Below are 14,229 nucleotides of genomic sequence, written 5' to 3'. Positions count from 1 at the left end.
ACATTTATGAAAATTGGTCAACTAGCAATAGCCTCATTCAATGACTACAATGAAAGGTTCATCAATCCCCATACATTTCAGCTTCTGAGAATCTGTCAGTCCCTTATCTCTACAATTTCCAAAACCATAAATAAGATCAGTAGTCTGAGATTAGCAGTCCTTTATTCAGAAAGGTTGTGCCTTACAAATACAGGTTTTTACTGTCCAGAAACAATAAATCTAGCTTTCTGTTTCAGATATTGAGTAGAGTGGCCTTTTCCTTGACATTACAGTTACAAGTCAGTTAAAAGTCAAGAGGACTGGAACTCATTAAGTCCTAGTTAAGAACCCAGGTTTCACTTTCCCTGAACTAATATTCAAACTTCTCAATTATGATGAAGAAACCTTGGCTTTTCCTTCCCTGTCTTGGCAGTGAGAATGGTGTTATTTAAAAAAAAAAAAAAATATTGCTCTGTTCTTTTTTTATTATTATTTTTAAGGACATTATGAATAGCTAAGTCCCTGTTAAGCAGTATTATTCATCACCATTTACAACCAAAAATAGTCATATTTTTAATTGAAACAAATTTACTATATAACTTCCTAAGTGCTAAGCTTTGAGTTTCTAAATATGATAACATTATATTTGTATACAACTAAAACAAAGTATTTTTCTTAAAAATATATAATGCTCTACATTGTTTACAAAACACTGAGAGGCAAGCCTATGGAACAATGTTTTCTGTTATTATATCACCTTTATTAATATAATGAACTTATACTTACTAGCCTTTAAAATATCAATATAGAAAATAAATCACAAACAATACTTTTTTCATAAATCAAAATATAGTAAGGCAAACAAATAATCCCTCCCCATTTGAAATTAAAAATATTATTTTCTGTGGGAATTTAAAATGTCAAAGTTTTCTTTGTAAGGACAATGCTCCCTACAATGCTTTCTCTCTGGTTTTCATTCTGACCTTTAATATAAAACTGAAAATTCCTGGTTTGACCATTTTTAGATCCAAAAATCTGGAGAAACAGCCTTATGGTTCAATAATCTTTTTTTTTTTTTTTTTTTTTTTTTAAATGATTTCATTTAAAAGTGTCTCAGTGTTTCGGAAGATAGAACACGGAGATGAAATCTATTGAGGCTGCAGAACTAAAAGGGCAGACTGTAGGAAGAAGAGATTAAATGCAGGCAGGCTGGGAGCAGTGTACAGAACTCACTGTAGATAAACAAAGTAATGAGTTAGGGAACACTAATTTCTAAAGAAAATGAGTACACCCTTGGTACTCATATGCTAGGAGACACTGAACAGAAGAATAAATGTTTAACAAAGGAAAATACTCTAAACCTTTAGCAAAGTAGCTTTAAAAACTTAATAGAATTCCGAGATACTAATTGCCTTCTGTAAGTCAAAGGATATTACTTAAAAATAAAACAAATGAATTTATTTGTAACAAATGGTAGTTCAGGTCACCTTCCTTTCAAAAAAATTCTATTATAGAATATTCAAATGAAAGCATGCAAAATGACACAAAGCTTTGACTAGAGGCTTTGATATTCAACAGGATTAAACAAATGAGCACTTACGTCTTTTAACAGGGAGAAGATTATGAATAACCTCAGACACATTCTAAAGGAACCATGAAGGTTAAAGAATATAAGGATTTTGGATGAAATATTACATGTAGTAATATTTAGACAAAATGCATGAAGATAAGTTAGGTTAAAGGTTATCACTATAAAATAAGGTCACCCCCTCCATCATCAACAGGAGTGACCATTCGCTCATCTTAGAAAAGCAAGAAACAGTTACCAACAAAGGCCCAAATGAAGTAATTGCTTCTCTTACTTTGAAAACAAAACAAAACAAAAATCAACCCTACAACTAAAAAGATTAGAGCTGGGCATATAAAATGTTATCCATTAGCTCTTTGTGGGATGTAGCAAATTTATTTTGCATCTTCTCATTTTTTTCAAAAAATTTTTTCAGTTGCAGATGTACACAAAATCTTTATTTATTCATTTATTTTTATGTGGTGCTGAGGATGGAATCTAGTGCCTGACACGTTCTACCAGAGCTACAGAACCAGTCGTCTTCTTATTTTTTTTAATATACCAAAAATCAAAACTGTTAGGTAGAACAGACATTACAAATGGCAAAAGGATTCGCAAATGATCTGCATGCATGGCATTACTAGTTTTGAAAGAAAAGATGAAAGTTTGAAGCTTCAGTCATTGCAAGCAACTGGTTGAAGCTAAAGACACTAAATAACTTAAAATATAAGGGAAGCCAAGTACGGAACTCAAAGACCAAAACAGTACCAAAATGGTACCTTTTAACATTTATGAAGTTACCAATGGCTGAAGATCTTCCCATGCAACCTGAGCAAATTCAGAAACAGAACCTAATGAGGCAAGATCTACTAGAAATCAAAGTCACGTGATCTATCATCACAAATTCTAACCTCTCTCACATACTTTGTGATTGGCTTTGCATGAAATGAACAATTCTTCCAAGTCGTAAAAGAACTGTTAAGACTAAAAAATATTTCAAATTTGTCAGAAATGAATCTCAGATGAAAACTGCAATCAGTCTATGTTATAACTACTTATTTCAGAAGTCAGAAAAGATGGCAGAGAGGCCACAGCAGGTATAGCTGTTTCTATCACCCATGCTCTCTGATTGGCCTCCCCTCCTGATTTCATCTCGTTTTTGTCTCAGACTTAGAAAACTGATAAATTCCTTACACTCTGAAATGTAATTTGAAAATTTAAGACTGATCTCTTCCCAGAAATAACTGCCATATCAAAGCAAGACTGAGGGGTTTATTTAAGAATGTCTGGAGCTAATACAGTGATAGAAAAAAAAAAAAAAAAAAGGAAATGATCCAATAACCAAAAGTAAAAGGATTAAATGAATTACAGAAAACATGTAAGAAATATCATTAAATGAAGCAAGTTATACAAGTTTATAATATGATTACACATTTATAATATGATCTGTATTTCTAAAAAAAAGTGTGCATGTGTGTGTATGTGTTTATGTGTGTGTGTGTGTGTGTTTTAAAGTAAGTACCAAAACAAAGACAGCTAAGCTGGAAGGGAGAAGGAATTACTTTTGTCTTCTTTCTGTCTTTTTGGTGCTCTAGCAGCTTTTATATTTAAGTTTATTTACAGATAAACTTATCCATTTGGTAAATTGTTTCACTATAGATTTTTCTAATGTATCTGTAATTCATAGATTGTTTAATTCACATTATCTACTAATTGATATCTGGAAGACTGTATGGAGTCCTTTTATTCCTTTTCTAGAAAGGACATGCTGGAGGATGAAAACTTCAAAGTGAAAATAGCTCAGTTTGTGTGAGCTGTTACTTTTGTGCATGCATTAACACATTCCTAACTTTCCCTCTGGAATGCTCTAATAAAGCCTTGGACATTAAAAATCTCCCCTAAAACCTTGTCTTTTTCTTCCTTTTATCTTTTTCTTGTAAATAAAAGTTCTTTTGGATATCACAAACAAAGCCATGAAAAGTAAACAATTGAAAAAAAAAAAACAAAGACTAGGTTGTGTTTCTGGAATTAATACTTCTTAAGCAAAAATTTTTAATGGTGTAATAATTTCAAAAATGAATCCCTTATAAAAGTACTGGGAAAAAAATCTTTGGAATGTGTTATGGCTTAAGTTTTAACTTTCCAGAGATTTAAGGCTCATGCCACTCTTTGCTGTCCTATACTCTATTCCTAGACTTTGCTCTTGGGCCAATTAGAGTTAGGTGAGTATTTTAAAGAGGAAATGGATTTTCTTCCTAATACTTGTAATATACTGTAAACAGAAACTCTATCAATCGGCCTTTTGTAATACGTAAAAGAGTAACAAACTTTGACTTAGTTTTATTCATGCAAAAATTCACTGTAGTTTGTTTTATTATTTCTGGGGATAATGAAACAGAATAGAATATCTGTGGGCATGTTAAATGTCTTTCTCACTAAATCCAGCATTTAATGAATCAATTCATTAGTAACATGCCTGGTTTATTATCTCATTAATACAGATGGCTAATATCAGCAAGGTAAGTATAAGAGAACCTCAAAAAATACAAATTTCAAGAGGACATGGATATAAGGGAGAAGAGTATTTGAAATAGTAAGAACTTTAGTTTTTCAAAGATTAAAACCGAAATCAACTTGCTAACGCGGAAAGGAGGACATTTATAAAGATATATTAAAAAAAAAAAAAAAGCCACAAAGGTAAGTTGGTACAATGGGGATAAATATGTACATAAAAATGTTCATTTGAACCAAACAGACAATATTTTTGAACCAAAATCATAAAGTATGATATGAACATTTCAAAAGTTTATATGTAAATGCTAAATAAGTTTTTCCCACAGAAGGCTATATATTTTTTTAAACTTCTACTGGAAGATTTGCCCAACTTGACACATAAAAACAAATTAATTATTTAAAATTAATTACTAATAACAACAGGAAAAATGATTGATGACATCATCTACTTATAGCCACTTACTTGGCAAACGTAACTTCAAAATAACTGAATGGTACTGGGAAGAGGATTGCTAGGTAAAATATAGATGTCTGGTTAAAACTGAATTTTAAATAAACAACAAATAGTTTTAAAAAGTATAAACACACCCCAAATGTTGCACGGTATTGTGTAGTACAAGTATATCCTATGCTGCACTTGAGACCTATTCCAAAAAAAAATTTTATCTGAAATTCAAATATAACTGGGCTTCATCCTTTATTTTCATTTGCTGAGTTTGGTAATCCTAAGCAGGAAAAAAGAAACAAATGTTCTCTGTATTCAAATTAGATGCTAAAGCTCATGCACTTACCTCTTGGGAGACTCAGAGTCCACAAACTGGCAACTCTTGTGCCAAATCCACTTTTCTGATACATTTTATTTTCTGTGCACAGTACTTTATTTCATTTAGTTATCGATATTAAAGTGGAAAAACTAGACATGAAAAAAATTTCTAGATTCTAGTTTTTTAAAAAAGTGCTAGAATCTGTGATTACACTGGGAGCGCATTCCTATTTAATGATCTTGATCTGGATGGTTCTCCTTAGTGTAGGTATGTTCCTATTTATCATGATCCTCGACACTCCCTGTCATTCTAATATCAAGATGAATACAGTAGTAATTCAAAGTGACCATTATTAGTTGCAGTCTAACACCTGCTGTTTATTAGACTAATCCCATTTTGAATCCCACTTCTCTCATTTCTTTTAGCTGGCAAGTCCAAATAAACTGAGTTCATGCCCTGCATTGTCAAATACATCTATTTTATACCTATTTCTTTCAATTGCAATTAGGATATGGAGAGAAGCTGAAGTGCTCCTAAAGTCTATTTCTCTTATTAGTTTTTAAGTTTGATGTAGGCAGGGAGTTTATCTGTTTTATTTATTCTTCTGGTTCTAGTAACTAGCATGGTGCCCAGCACATAGAACATGCTGGATAAATATTTGGTTAATGAATGGTCACCTCACAAGGAAAAGCAAGAATAACTGAAAACAAAAACAACACAAAAGAGAAATTTAGGAATATTTAGTATGAAGTCAGTAAGTAAAAATGTGTTATGCTGACAGTCATCAAAACATGCTGTCTGTATTTGGTAAAGTATGTAATCCCTTTGAAAAATAACTACTCAACATAATAATCATCAGAAATGTGGTAAGCTCCTTATAAAACATGGTGGTGTTTTCTGAGATGTTACTAGACACATTAAAGATCATTATAATCCATTCATGGCCTCATGACAGAATTGTTTTTTATATTTCCCAATTCTAACCATACTTCCCTAGTACTTTGAATTTTGGATGGGTATGGAAATGTAAAAATAAAGAAAAGAGCAGGTTTCCTACATGGTCTAAACAATTCAATCCAAAAGTTATAGTCCTAAATCTTTCAAACAAGCACAGAAACACTCTATTTCATCTTCTAGCTTTAAACTTCACTAAGACTTCCTTGGAGATTTTTAAAAATGGCTAACATACCATTCCTTAAAGGTAGAGATAGTTTTCTTTCCAGGTCCCTGACCAAAAGGTTTTTTGTTATTTCTGTGTGTAAGACACTTAAGAGATATTTGGGGCACAGTAGTAGTTGAATTTTAAAGTTGTTAATAGCTGTGAGAAAAGGACAAAAATATTTCAAATAAAGAAATTATTTGAGAAAATCCATGATGTCAATCACATGTAAAAATATCTTTTTCATTTATTCAAAAAATATATACTGAAAACCTATGATATATTAGACACCAAGTAAGGAGAAAGGACTAGAGAGATGAAGACATGGATCTTGATATCTCAGGACATAGGTAGAAACACTTCCAGTTATATAGTATTTGTTATAAAGTAGGTGAAAGGTCCACAGGAAATCCAAGACTAGGAGAGTATCTAAGTCTGGTAATCAAAGTGTAAGAATCGTCTGAACCAAGACATAAAAGGGATGGGGATGTAGCTTAGTGATAAAGTGCCCCTGTGTTCAATCCCTAGTAAAAAAAATTAAACTAAATTGAATTTTAAAAGGGGGGAGCAACACTGCGGGATATGGCATATGCAGAGAACTATCTATTACCATAGACTTAATGGCAATAATCTGGCCTTTTTTAATGCTTCTTAGTGATGGATAAAGATTAGGAAATATCAGACACTCTCCAATGCCGTATTTTATCTGAACACAAATTGGTATTCAGCTAATTATTTAATAATATAAAGATATAAAAATAATTTAAAGTATATAAAAAACCAACAATGAAATAATTTCTAATCATGTTAGCACACAACACGATGATATATGATTTTGTGGCCTATTGCAGCACTGTTCATTTTGTACACCAGGGGTTCTACAACTTCAGTGCATCTGAATCACCTGGAGGACTTGAGTTGCTGAGTCAGTTGGTTTGTGGTGCAGCATGTGAATGAGCATTTCTAGATGCTGCTGCTGTTGCTGGGTATCATATTTTGAGCACCAATCTGGGATGTGAATGTGGGGGAGAAGATGGTGTCCCAAATGTGATTTATTGCCTTTTAAAAAGCTTCTCTAAATTAGCAATTCCTATTTCAGTTAGTTTAGGAAGTTAAGTCTTCACCATGGGAAATATTCCAAATACCAATCTCTTTTCAGGAAAGAAAATAAGAAATGCAACTGTGTTTCATGGTTATTTTCACAGTGATGCTCTGTGGGAGAGCTTAAGATGTTGCAGTTTCATTAGCATTATCCAGTGTTGCTATGGGGACCAAATGGAAAGGAATCAGCTGTACACAAGTATATGAAAAGGGAGAACTGAATAATAATAATAATGATGATGATGATAAAAAAGAACATAAACATTTCTGAGAAAATAAAGCAAAGTTATATAGCATATTTGCTGGTATTCATCTAAATTAAGGCTTAAATTCTCTTTTAATAATAAGATATAGTCACATATAGATCTCTTTATCTTTAGAAGATATAATGATCTCTTTAAAATTCATGAAGGAAAACAAAAACAAAGTCGTTTTTAAAAGAACAAGAAGGAAAAGTGGCAGAAATCACATTGTGGGATTTTAGTAAGTTCAGATAAGCATGATGACCCTAAGGCTGGAGGCTACATGAAAAGGATGAGCTCTTTGACCAACTGGATTCAGCTTTGCATACTATGGGGATAAAGGGCTCAAGTAGGCCTGAAGCTCAACAGCTCTGGTGACTGAGGAAGGAAGTCAGGTGTACTGTCTGCTCCCAATTTTTCAATAAAACTAGGAAGAGCAAGAAAGGAAGGAATAACTTGAGAGGCAGATTTAAACGGATTGAGGAGCAAGTAGTATTAGAAAGAAGTTGATATTTAGTGGCACATGACTATATGTGTCATAATTTGACTATGGTTTAGAAGAAAGCTTATACTCGAATTTTAGACCCAATTTTAGCAAATAATGCTAGTCTCCATGGAAGTTTTCCCTCATTTTATTTGTCAAATTCCAGTTCTTTCATTTTGAAGAAAAATATAACAGCAAAATTCTTAAATTATTATATTTATACAGCAAAGAACCAATATTTATTATAACTGAAAATTGGATGCTAACTGCCTAGCAACATAGCCTTCAAAGTAAACCCTTCCGAAGCCTTCTGTCATAGCCTTCTTTTAGACTTCAAAATCATATTCACCTTCTCCAAGAGTATTCTGTGTCAAACATAACTGTCCAACAACTCTATATACAAGACACTATCTTGTTATTTTTCTGTTATAGACCTGCTGCTTCTGATTTTTTAAGGATAAAAACTATGTTTTATTCATTGTTCTACCCCTAGTAGGTAGCCAGTTCCTGAGATACAATTTCTAGGTGTTTAGGAAATACTCCTTCATTCATGTGTTTCTTGGTTCACTCACTCATTTTATAAAGCCTGAGTTGCTATGTCTCCTTAGCGTCTTTTACTGGATCTCATAGTCAGGACTTTGGCGGTATTATGTCACTGCACTTTAATACAAAGGCCTACTCAATCTTTCATTCGATGAATGCACTTTATTACTTCTTTCAGATAAGGAAGCAGAAGTAGGGAGGTATCACATTCCTTGTCTCAGGTACAAGGGTATCACTGGTAAAGAACACTGCAGGTTCCCAGATTATAAGTTTGTTGATTTTATACTGACAGATTTCAGGAATTGGACAAAATTGTTTTTATCCTAAAGACACTATGAACACTTGCATATATCTTTTTGCCAGAAAAGTATTTTTAAAAAGTTTTTCCTCAGTGACTCAAGAAAACCACAGTTCTATGCTTGTACTGAACACAGGAACATATTACCATGCTATCTTTCTCTATTCATTCATTCTTTTAAGAAAATGCTTAAAAAACAGAAGGGTACTGTGGTAACAAAGGCACTTTATTCTCAGTTCAGTATTCCAATCATTGGCCTTGTTCTTCTGTTCCTTAATTGCAATAAGCTAGCCTCTTGCATCTCAAATGCAGCTATAATCCAGAGAAAATGGTCACATCAACAAGCTTCTCATTAGCTATTCATTTCTTAAATATGAGATAAGGAAAACATATATAAAATAATGGGTCTTTGCTATAAATGTACTTCAACAAAATGTACCAGTTCACATATTTATGTATCACTAGGCACAAATGGAATTGAGAAATTAGCTATATTTTCCAAACCTGAGCCAAACTCACAAATTAACTGCTAATTTAAGTGGCCTGATTTGAGGAGTACTGAAAAGGCCACTATTCCTCAAAAATTTATCCTTCTGACTTCCTGCTGATATATAAAATCCTACCTTTATCAATCCATTTTTGTGTGTTTTGCACCACCTCTGTTATTAAAAATGTCTTTAAAAATGAGAGATAGTAATTGGCATTATGTCACTTAAAACAGTATAAATTTTACCTGATCATCTGCAAAGTGAGTTAAAAAATAAATCACTCAATGGAATGCATTCCCTTTGTTCAGTTTTGACTTAAGCAAAATGGAGAAAAGAAAGATAAGCTAATTCCAAGGAGCTCCAAGGTGTAATTTATGAGACAAAACAGAAACACACAAAACAAAATGCAAGTAAAAATATTTCACTGAGTGACATGTTGTTTGTTATGTTATTAGAGAGAAACATTTCTAAAAATTTTAAGCAATGGAATGCTTTTTCAAATTATCTTACAACCAGTACTATTACGTAAAATCTATAAAGGAGTTAGAGAGAGTGGGGGGAGGCCAAGTACGCCATCTGTTCTGATTGTCCCTAATCCTCAGTGAGACTCCTTGGGATCCGAGACATCTGAAATTACAGTTTAAATCATTAAATTTAGCTTATGAACATGGGGCAAGTGAAGAGAAGAAAAAATCCACTGTGGGTCTGAGAAGCAGAGGAAAACTTCAAGAAGGGATTCTTTCTCCATTTGGTTCTTAAAGCAGAGCAGGACTTATATGGATGAAAGAGTAGAAAAAGCAAGAAATGCAAAAAAAAAAAATATAGTCAGTGACAAATAAAGGTGGGTAGAAATTAAGTATAAGTTAGAAAAACAGGGAGAAAAGATTTGCTAAAAAATGAGTGAGGTACTGGGTTTTTAATCTTCAGAACTGATGTGATGACAGCAGTTGGAGATGTGGAGGCTGGCAGCAAACACAGGAGGGTTTGATAGAGAATCAGTGTTTATTGCTGAGAGAATTATTTGTCTTGTAACTCACAATAATGGTTTTTCAGTAGTACTTCTATCATTTGGGACAAATGGGGAGAAGTTTTTGTTCTCTCCATTTCTTTGTTCACCTGTCCCAAAAGAGGATTAAAGGTTAAAAAAGAACAAAATATTCTCAGGTCAGGGTGCCTAAAAAACACTATAGTTATGACCTTATCTTCTTTCTCCTTTTGGGACACATGTGCTTGAACACATTGTCCAGGTTCCTTTTTTCTAGGCTCTTAGCATTCAATTATCACTAGGTTTGTGAAACTATTCTTATGCAGCTATCTGGTTGAAGTATCGACTAAGCAGACTACTTTCTTCCAATTCCATGAAATGGACAGAATGGCTCATTTAACATAGTAGTAAGTCACATCTACCAACACAGTTTAAGTAGGAACCCACAATTTGGAGTATTAAAGTCAATATTTTATTGTTTCCTTAGTTCACTGGATCTATATATTTATTGGTTACAACTCAAATGGGAAGGACTAGCTGCTCTCCCTGCCCTAGTCCATTCTCTCAACATAAGATTACTTCAGGCAGAAAACCATGGGCACTCCAAACTTTCTAGGACTCAGACAGGTCAGAACCTTTGATCTGTGAATATTATGACAACAGGTTCTGGATTGTAGTAGTATTACCCAGGAGTGAGAAAATAATGTAAAGTCCAGACTAGACATGTATAATTTTGGGGCTGATTGTCTAGGCTAAAAAACAGATAAGAGAATCAATAGCAGGGAAGTAAGTGGCAAAAACAGGAACACCAATAACTCTGGAAGATGTCATTTCAGATTGTTTCATAGGGCAAATTTCTAGGGTGATGTGAGAAGCTAGGTGAGAGGAAAAGGAAGAAGGTGGTCCACGTGCAAGATGGTGCAGAAAAGCTAAGCATCCAGGGGACATTAGTCACCAAAAATGATGAATTTTTAATGTATAAACAATCAAAGAGCTACAAGATTAAATTGAAGACAATCAGACAAAGAAACAATTTTTGGAATGATCCCAGTTTTAAAAGTGTGTGTATAAATAAAACTATATATTTTTATATAATAGCATAGTGAAGTCTGGAAGCATAGATATTAAAACACTAATAGTGGTCATCTCTGAAAAATGAATATACAAGTTACAATGGTTTTCTTCACTTTTTCTTTATATTTTGGGAGTTATATAACTTCTTTATTGACTTTATAGAAATATTATAACCGGAAAAAATAATAAAAATATTTCTATTTAAAAAATCTCTCGTTTTGGTTGTTTCAGTATCATAAAGGTTTTCTACTCTTGTTTTAGTACTTTTCCTCTTCTTCAGACTCTTAACTATGAGAGTTTCCTGAGATTTCTGCACTTTTGTTTTGATCCTTATGAAAAAAATAAAAAAGATCAACCAAACACAAAATCTCCCTCATCTCTTCAGAGCCACATCCATTCTCATGGCTTTAACAGCAGCAGATGGGCAAATCTCTTTCTACGGTCATGACCAAGAAGCAGATCTCAAGCGAGTATCAGCATGTACTACAGACATGTCTAATGCAGCTGAATTTTCTTATTTCCTTTACAGGGCATAGATTCTCAACCTTTTTCATAAAAGATAAATCATTACTTTGTTCTCCAATCTAGAAATTGAGCTATATGTTATTTATCTTTTTTATCTGTCCACTGACCCAAATGAGTACTCAAAAATTATAAAGCACAATTAGAGGCTCTTTCCTCCCAGGTTTCACAAAGTATTGCTACCTTACAATCTCAAATGATCTTTAATTCTTAATTATAATAAACTTAAAACACATTCCTAGAGTCCTATTAAATGACTGGTGCTCAATGATTCAACAGGTGTTTCTTTTGTCTCCACATTTTTTTATTCAATAGTTGTATACAATGGTGGGATTTGTTGTAACATATTTGTACGTGCATGCAATAGAACAATACAATTTGGCCAATACAATTCCCCGATATCTTTCCTTTCCCTTCCCTGTTCCCTTTATTCTACTATTCTCCCTTCTATTTTCATGAGACCCTCCCACTGAACAGGTGTCTTTGAATTTGTCTCTCTTCTACTTTCCATTTCAGGCCTTCATTGCCTCACATCAACATTATTTCCAAAACTTCCTAGATTATTTCCCAGACTTCTAGCTCTCCCAGTTTGAATTCAACCTATCTCTATTACTCCTCTCTGATTAATATTTCTGATACGATTTGCTCATGCACCCTGCTCTTTTGAGTCCAATCTCTTCTGTACCTATTTTAACCTCGCTCTATCCTAATTAGTTTGTTATGTCCTTCTATTTTGGTTTTTGGTACCAGAGACTGAATCTGAGGCACTAACCACTGAGCAGATCCTCAGCCCTTTTTTATTTTGAGACAGGGCTGCTAAGTTGCTGAGGCTGGTCCTGAACCTGCGATCCTTCTGTCTCAGCCTCCCGAACCACTGGGATTACAGGCATGTGCCATAATACAAGACTGTTATGACTTTCTAAGTCATTCATCAAATCCCTATTTGCTCAATCCTTACTATGTGCCAAGCATTTGGACACAGGAAAATGCTATGAAGAACAAGACAGATAAATCCTTGCCTTCACTTAAGTCTGCTCCAGTGTCTTTACTGTCTTTCACACACACTAATGCTCCATGCAGATACCAGACTGCTCTCAGCACGTAGCTCTCCTCATTTGTAATGCCTTTTGCTTCCTATGCATTATCTAATCTCAAATGAGGCCCAAGTCCCTTCTTCTCGAGGTCTCTCTTAGGTCCTCAAAGGTCTCTCTTCTCATTCTGTTTTACTTCTCCCCTTAGTATGCTATTTTAATATCAAATTTCCTGTTAAGCTCTTCAAAAAAGTGCCATATATTTCTGTTATGATACCAATGAAGTCCATGGACTAGTGCATATTTGAGAGCCACTTGGAAGTCATTTGATAGGAATATAGGAAACAAAGAGAGACAAGAGAACTCTTTCCCCTCCTTCAACTGTGGGAGTATGTCTACCAAAGAAAGAGGGAAGTATTTCAGTTTTGGGGTTCTAATACTGGCTATTGTAAGATGTCCACGGTTATGGGTTGAATCGTGTCCCTCTAAAAGACAGGGTGAAATCCCAAGCCACTGTACCTCTAAATATGACCTTAATTGGGCAACTGGGTCTTTGCGGAGGAAATTCAAGTTAAAATGAGGTTATAAAAAATCATATCCAATATGAATAGTAACATTATACAAAGGGGGAAATTTGAACTCACAGACAAAAGGAGAACATCTTGGCCAAGTGATGGCAGAGATTGGGAGAATGTACGTACAAGCCAAGGAATGCCAAAGGTTGTCAGCAAACCACAGAAGGTAGGAAAGAGACTTGGAGCAGATTTTTCCCTCACAGCCCTCAAAAGGAACCAACCCTGCCTATACCTTATATCAGACGACTAGCTTCCAGAACTTTGAGACAACTTGCTGGTTAAGCCACCTGGATTAGGGTACTTTGCTACAGCAGCACTAGCAAAGTAATACACTGTGGAACTGAGGAGCCTTGTCATGGCTGGGAGAGGATGCTGGAAGAGGATCTAAGAGAATACAACTATAGAGAGCCTAAGTTCTTTCTCACCTCCTTCCCTCTACCTGCTCTTCCTTCTCTTCTCTGCCTCCTGGCCTCTATACTTTCACCCTGTGTGAGAGCCATAGTAAGAGACAGGTAGTTGCAACTTTAGTGAACCATCTCTGTCACCTTCTTCCAGCTGCACTGGCTCTTAAGAGTCTACGGATTCCAAAGCAATATATGTGTTGACTGTTGTCACTGTCCTGGGATAAGGATAAAGGAATAAACAAAGGGAAGAAAGGAAGACCATGAGCTTAAATGACCAGGATAACAGTAGTTACTATCAAATTAAAAAGCCAGGAAGAGGGGTATATTTCTGAAAAGTAGGCAAAGAAAAGAGACATGAGAAAAAAATTGTTTTGCATGTTATAAACAAAAATTTATTCAAAAGATGTATAATTTGAGCTCCTCTGTGATAGTAACTAGGTATTCAAAGTAGAAATAAAATAACAGAATTTGTGTTACTCTTTCTATGTCAATGAAGGTG

The 14,229-nt window shown here is 34.1% G+C and overlaps 1 protein-coding gene across 1 annotated transcript in view; it reads right to left on the bottom strand.

Moving 5' to 3' along the window:
- Positions 1-14,229, bottom strand: part of ZNF277 (zinc finger protein 277) — a 140,474-nt gene that overhangs the window by 94,995 nt on the left and 31,250 nt on the right. The window lies entirely within an intron of this gene.

This window comes from Sciurus vulgaris (genome assembly GCF_902686455.1).
Source record: "Sciurus vulgaris genome assembly, chromosome: 8".
Taxonomy (NCBI): domain Eukaryota; kingdom Metazoa; phylum Chordata; class Mammalia; order Rodentia; family Sciuridae; genus Sciurus; species Sciurus vulgaris.
Note: the sequence above shows the minus strand (reverse complement) of the source record. Positions and strands in the feature narration are given on the sequence as shown.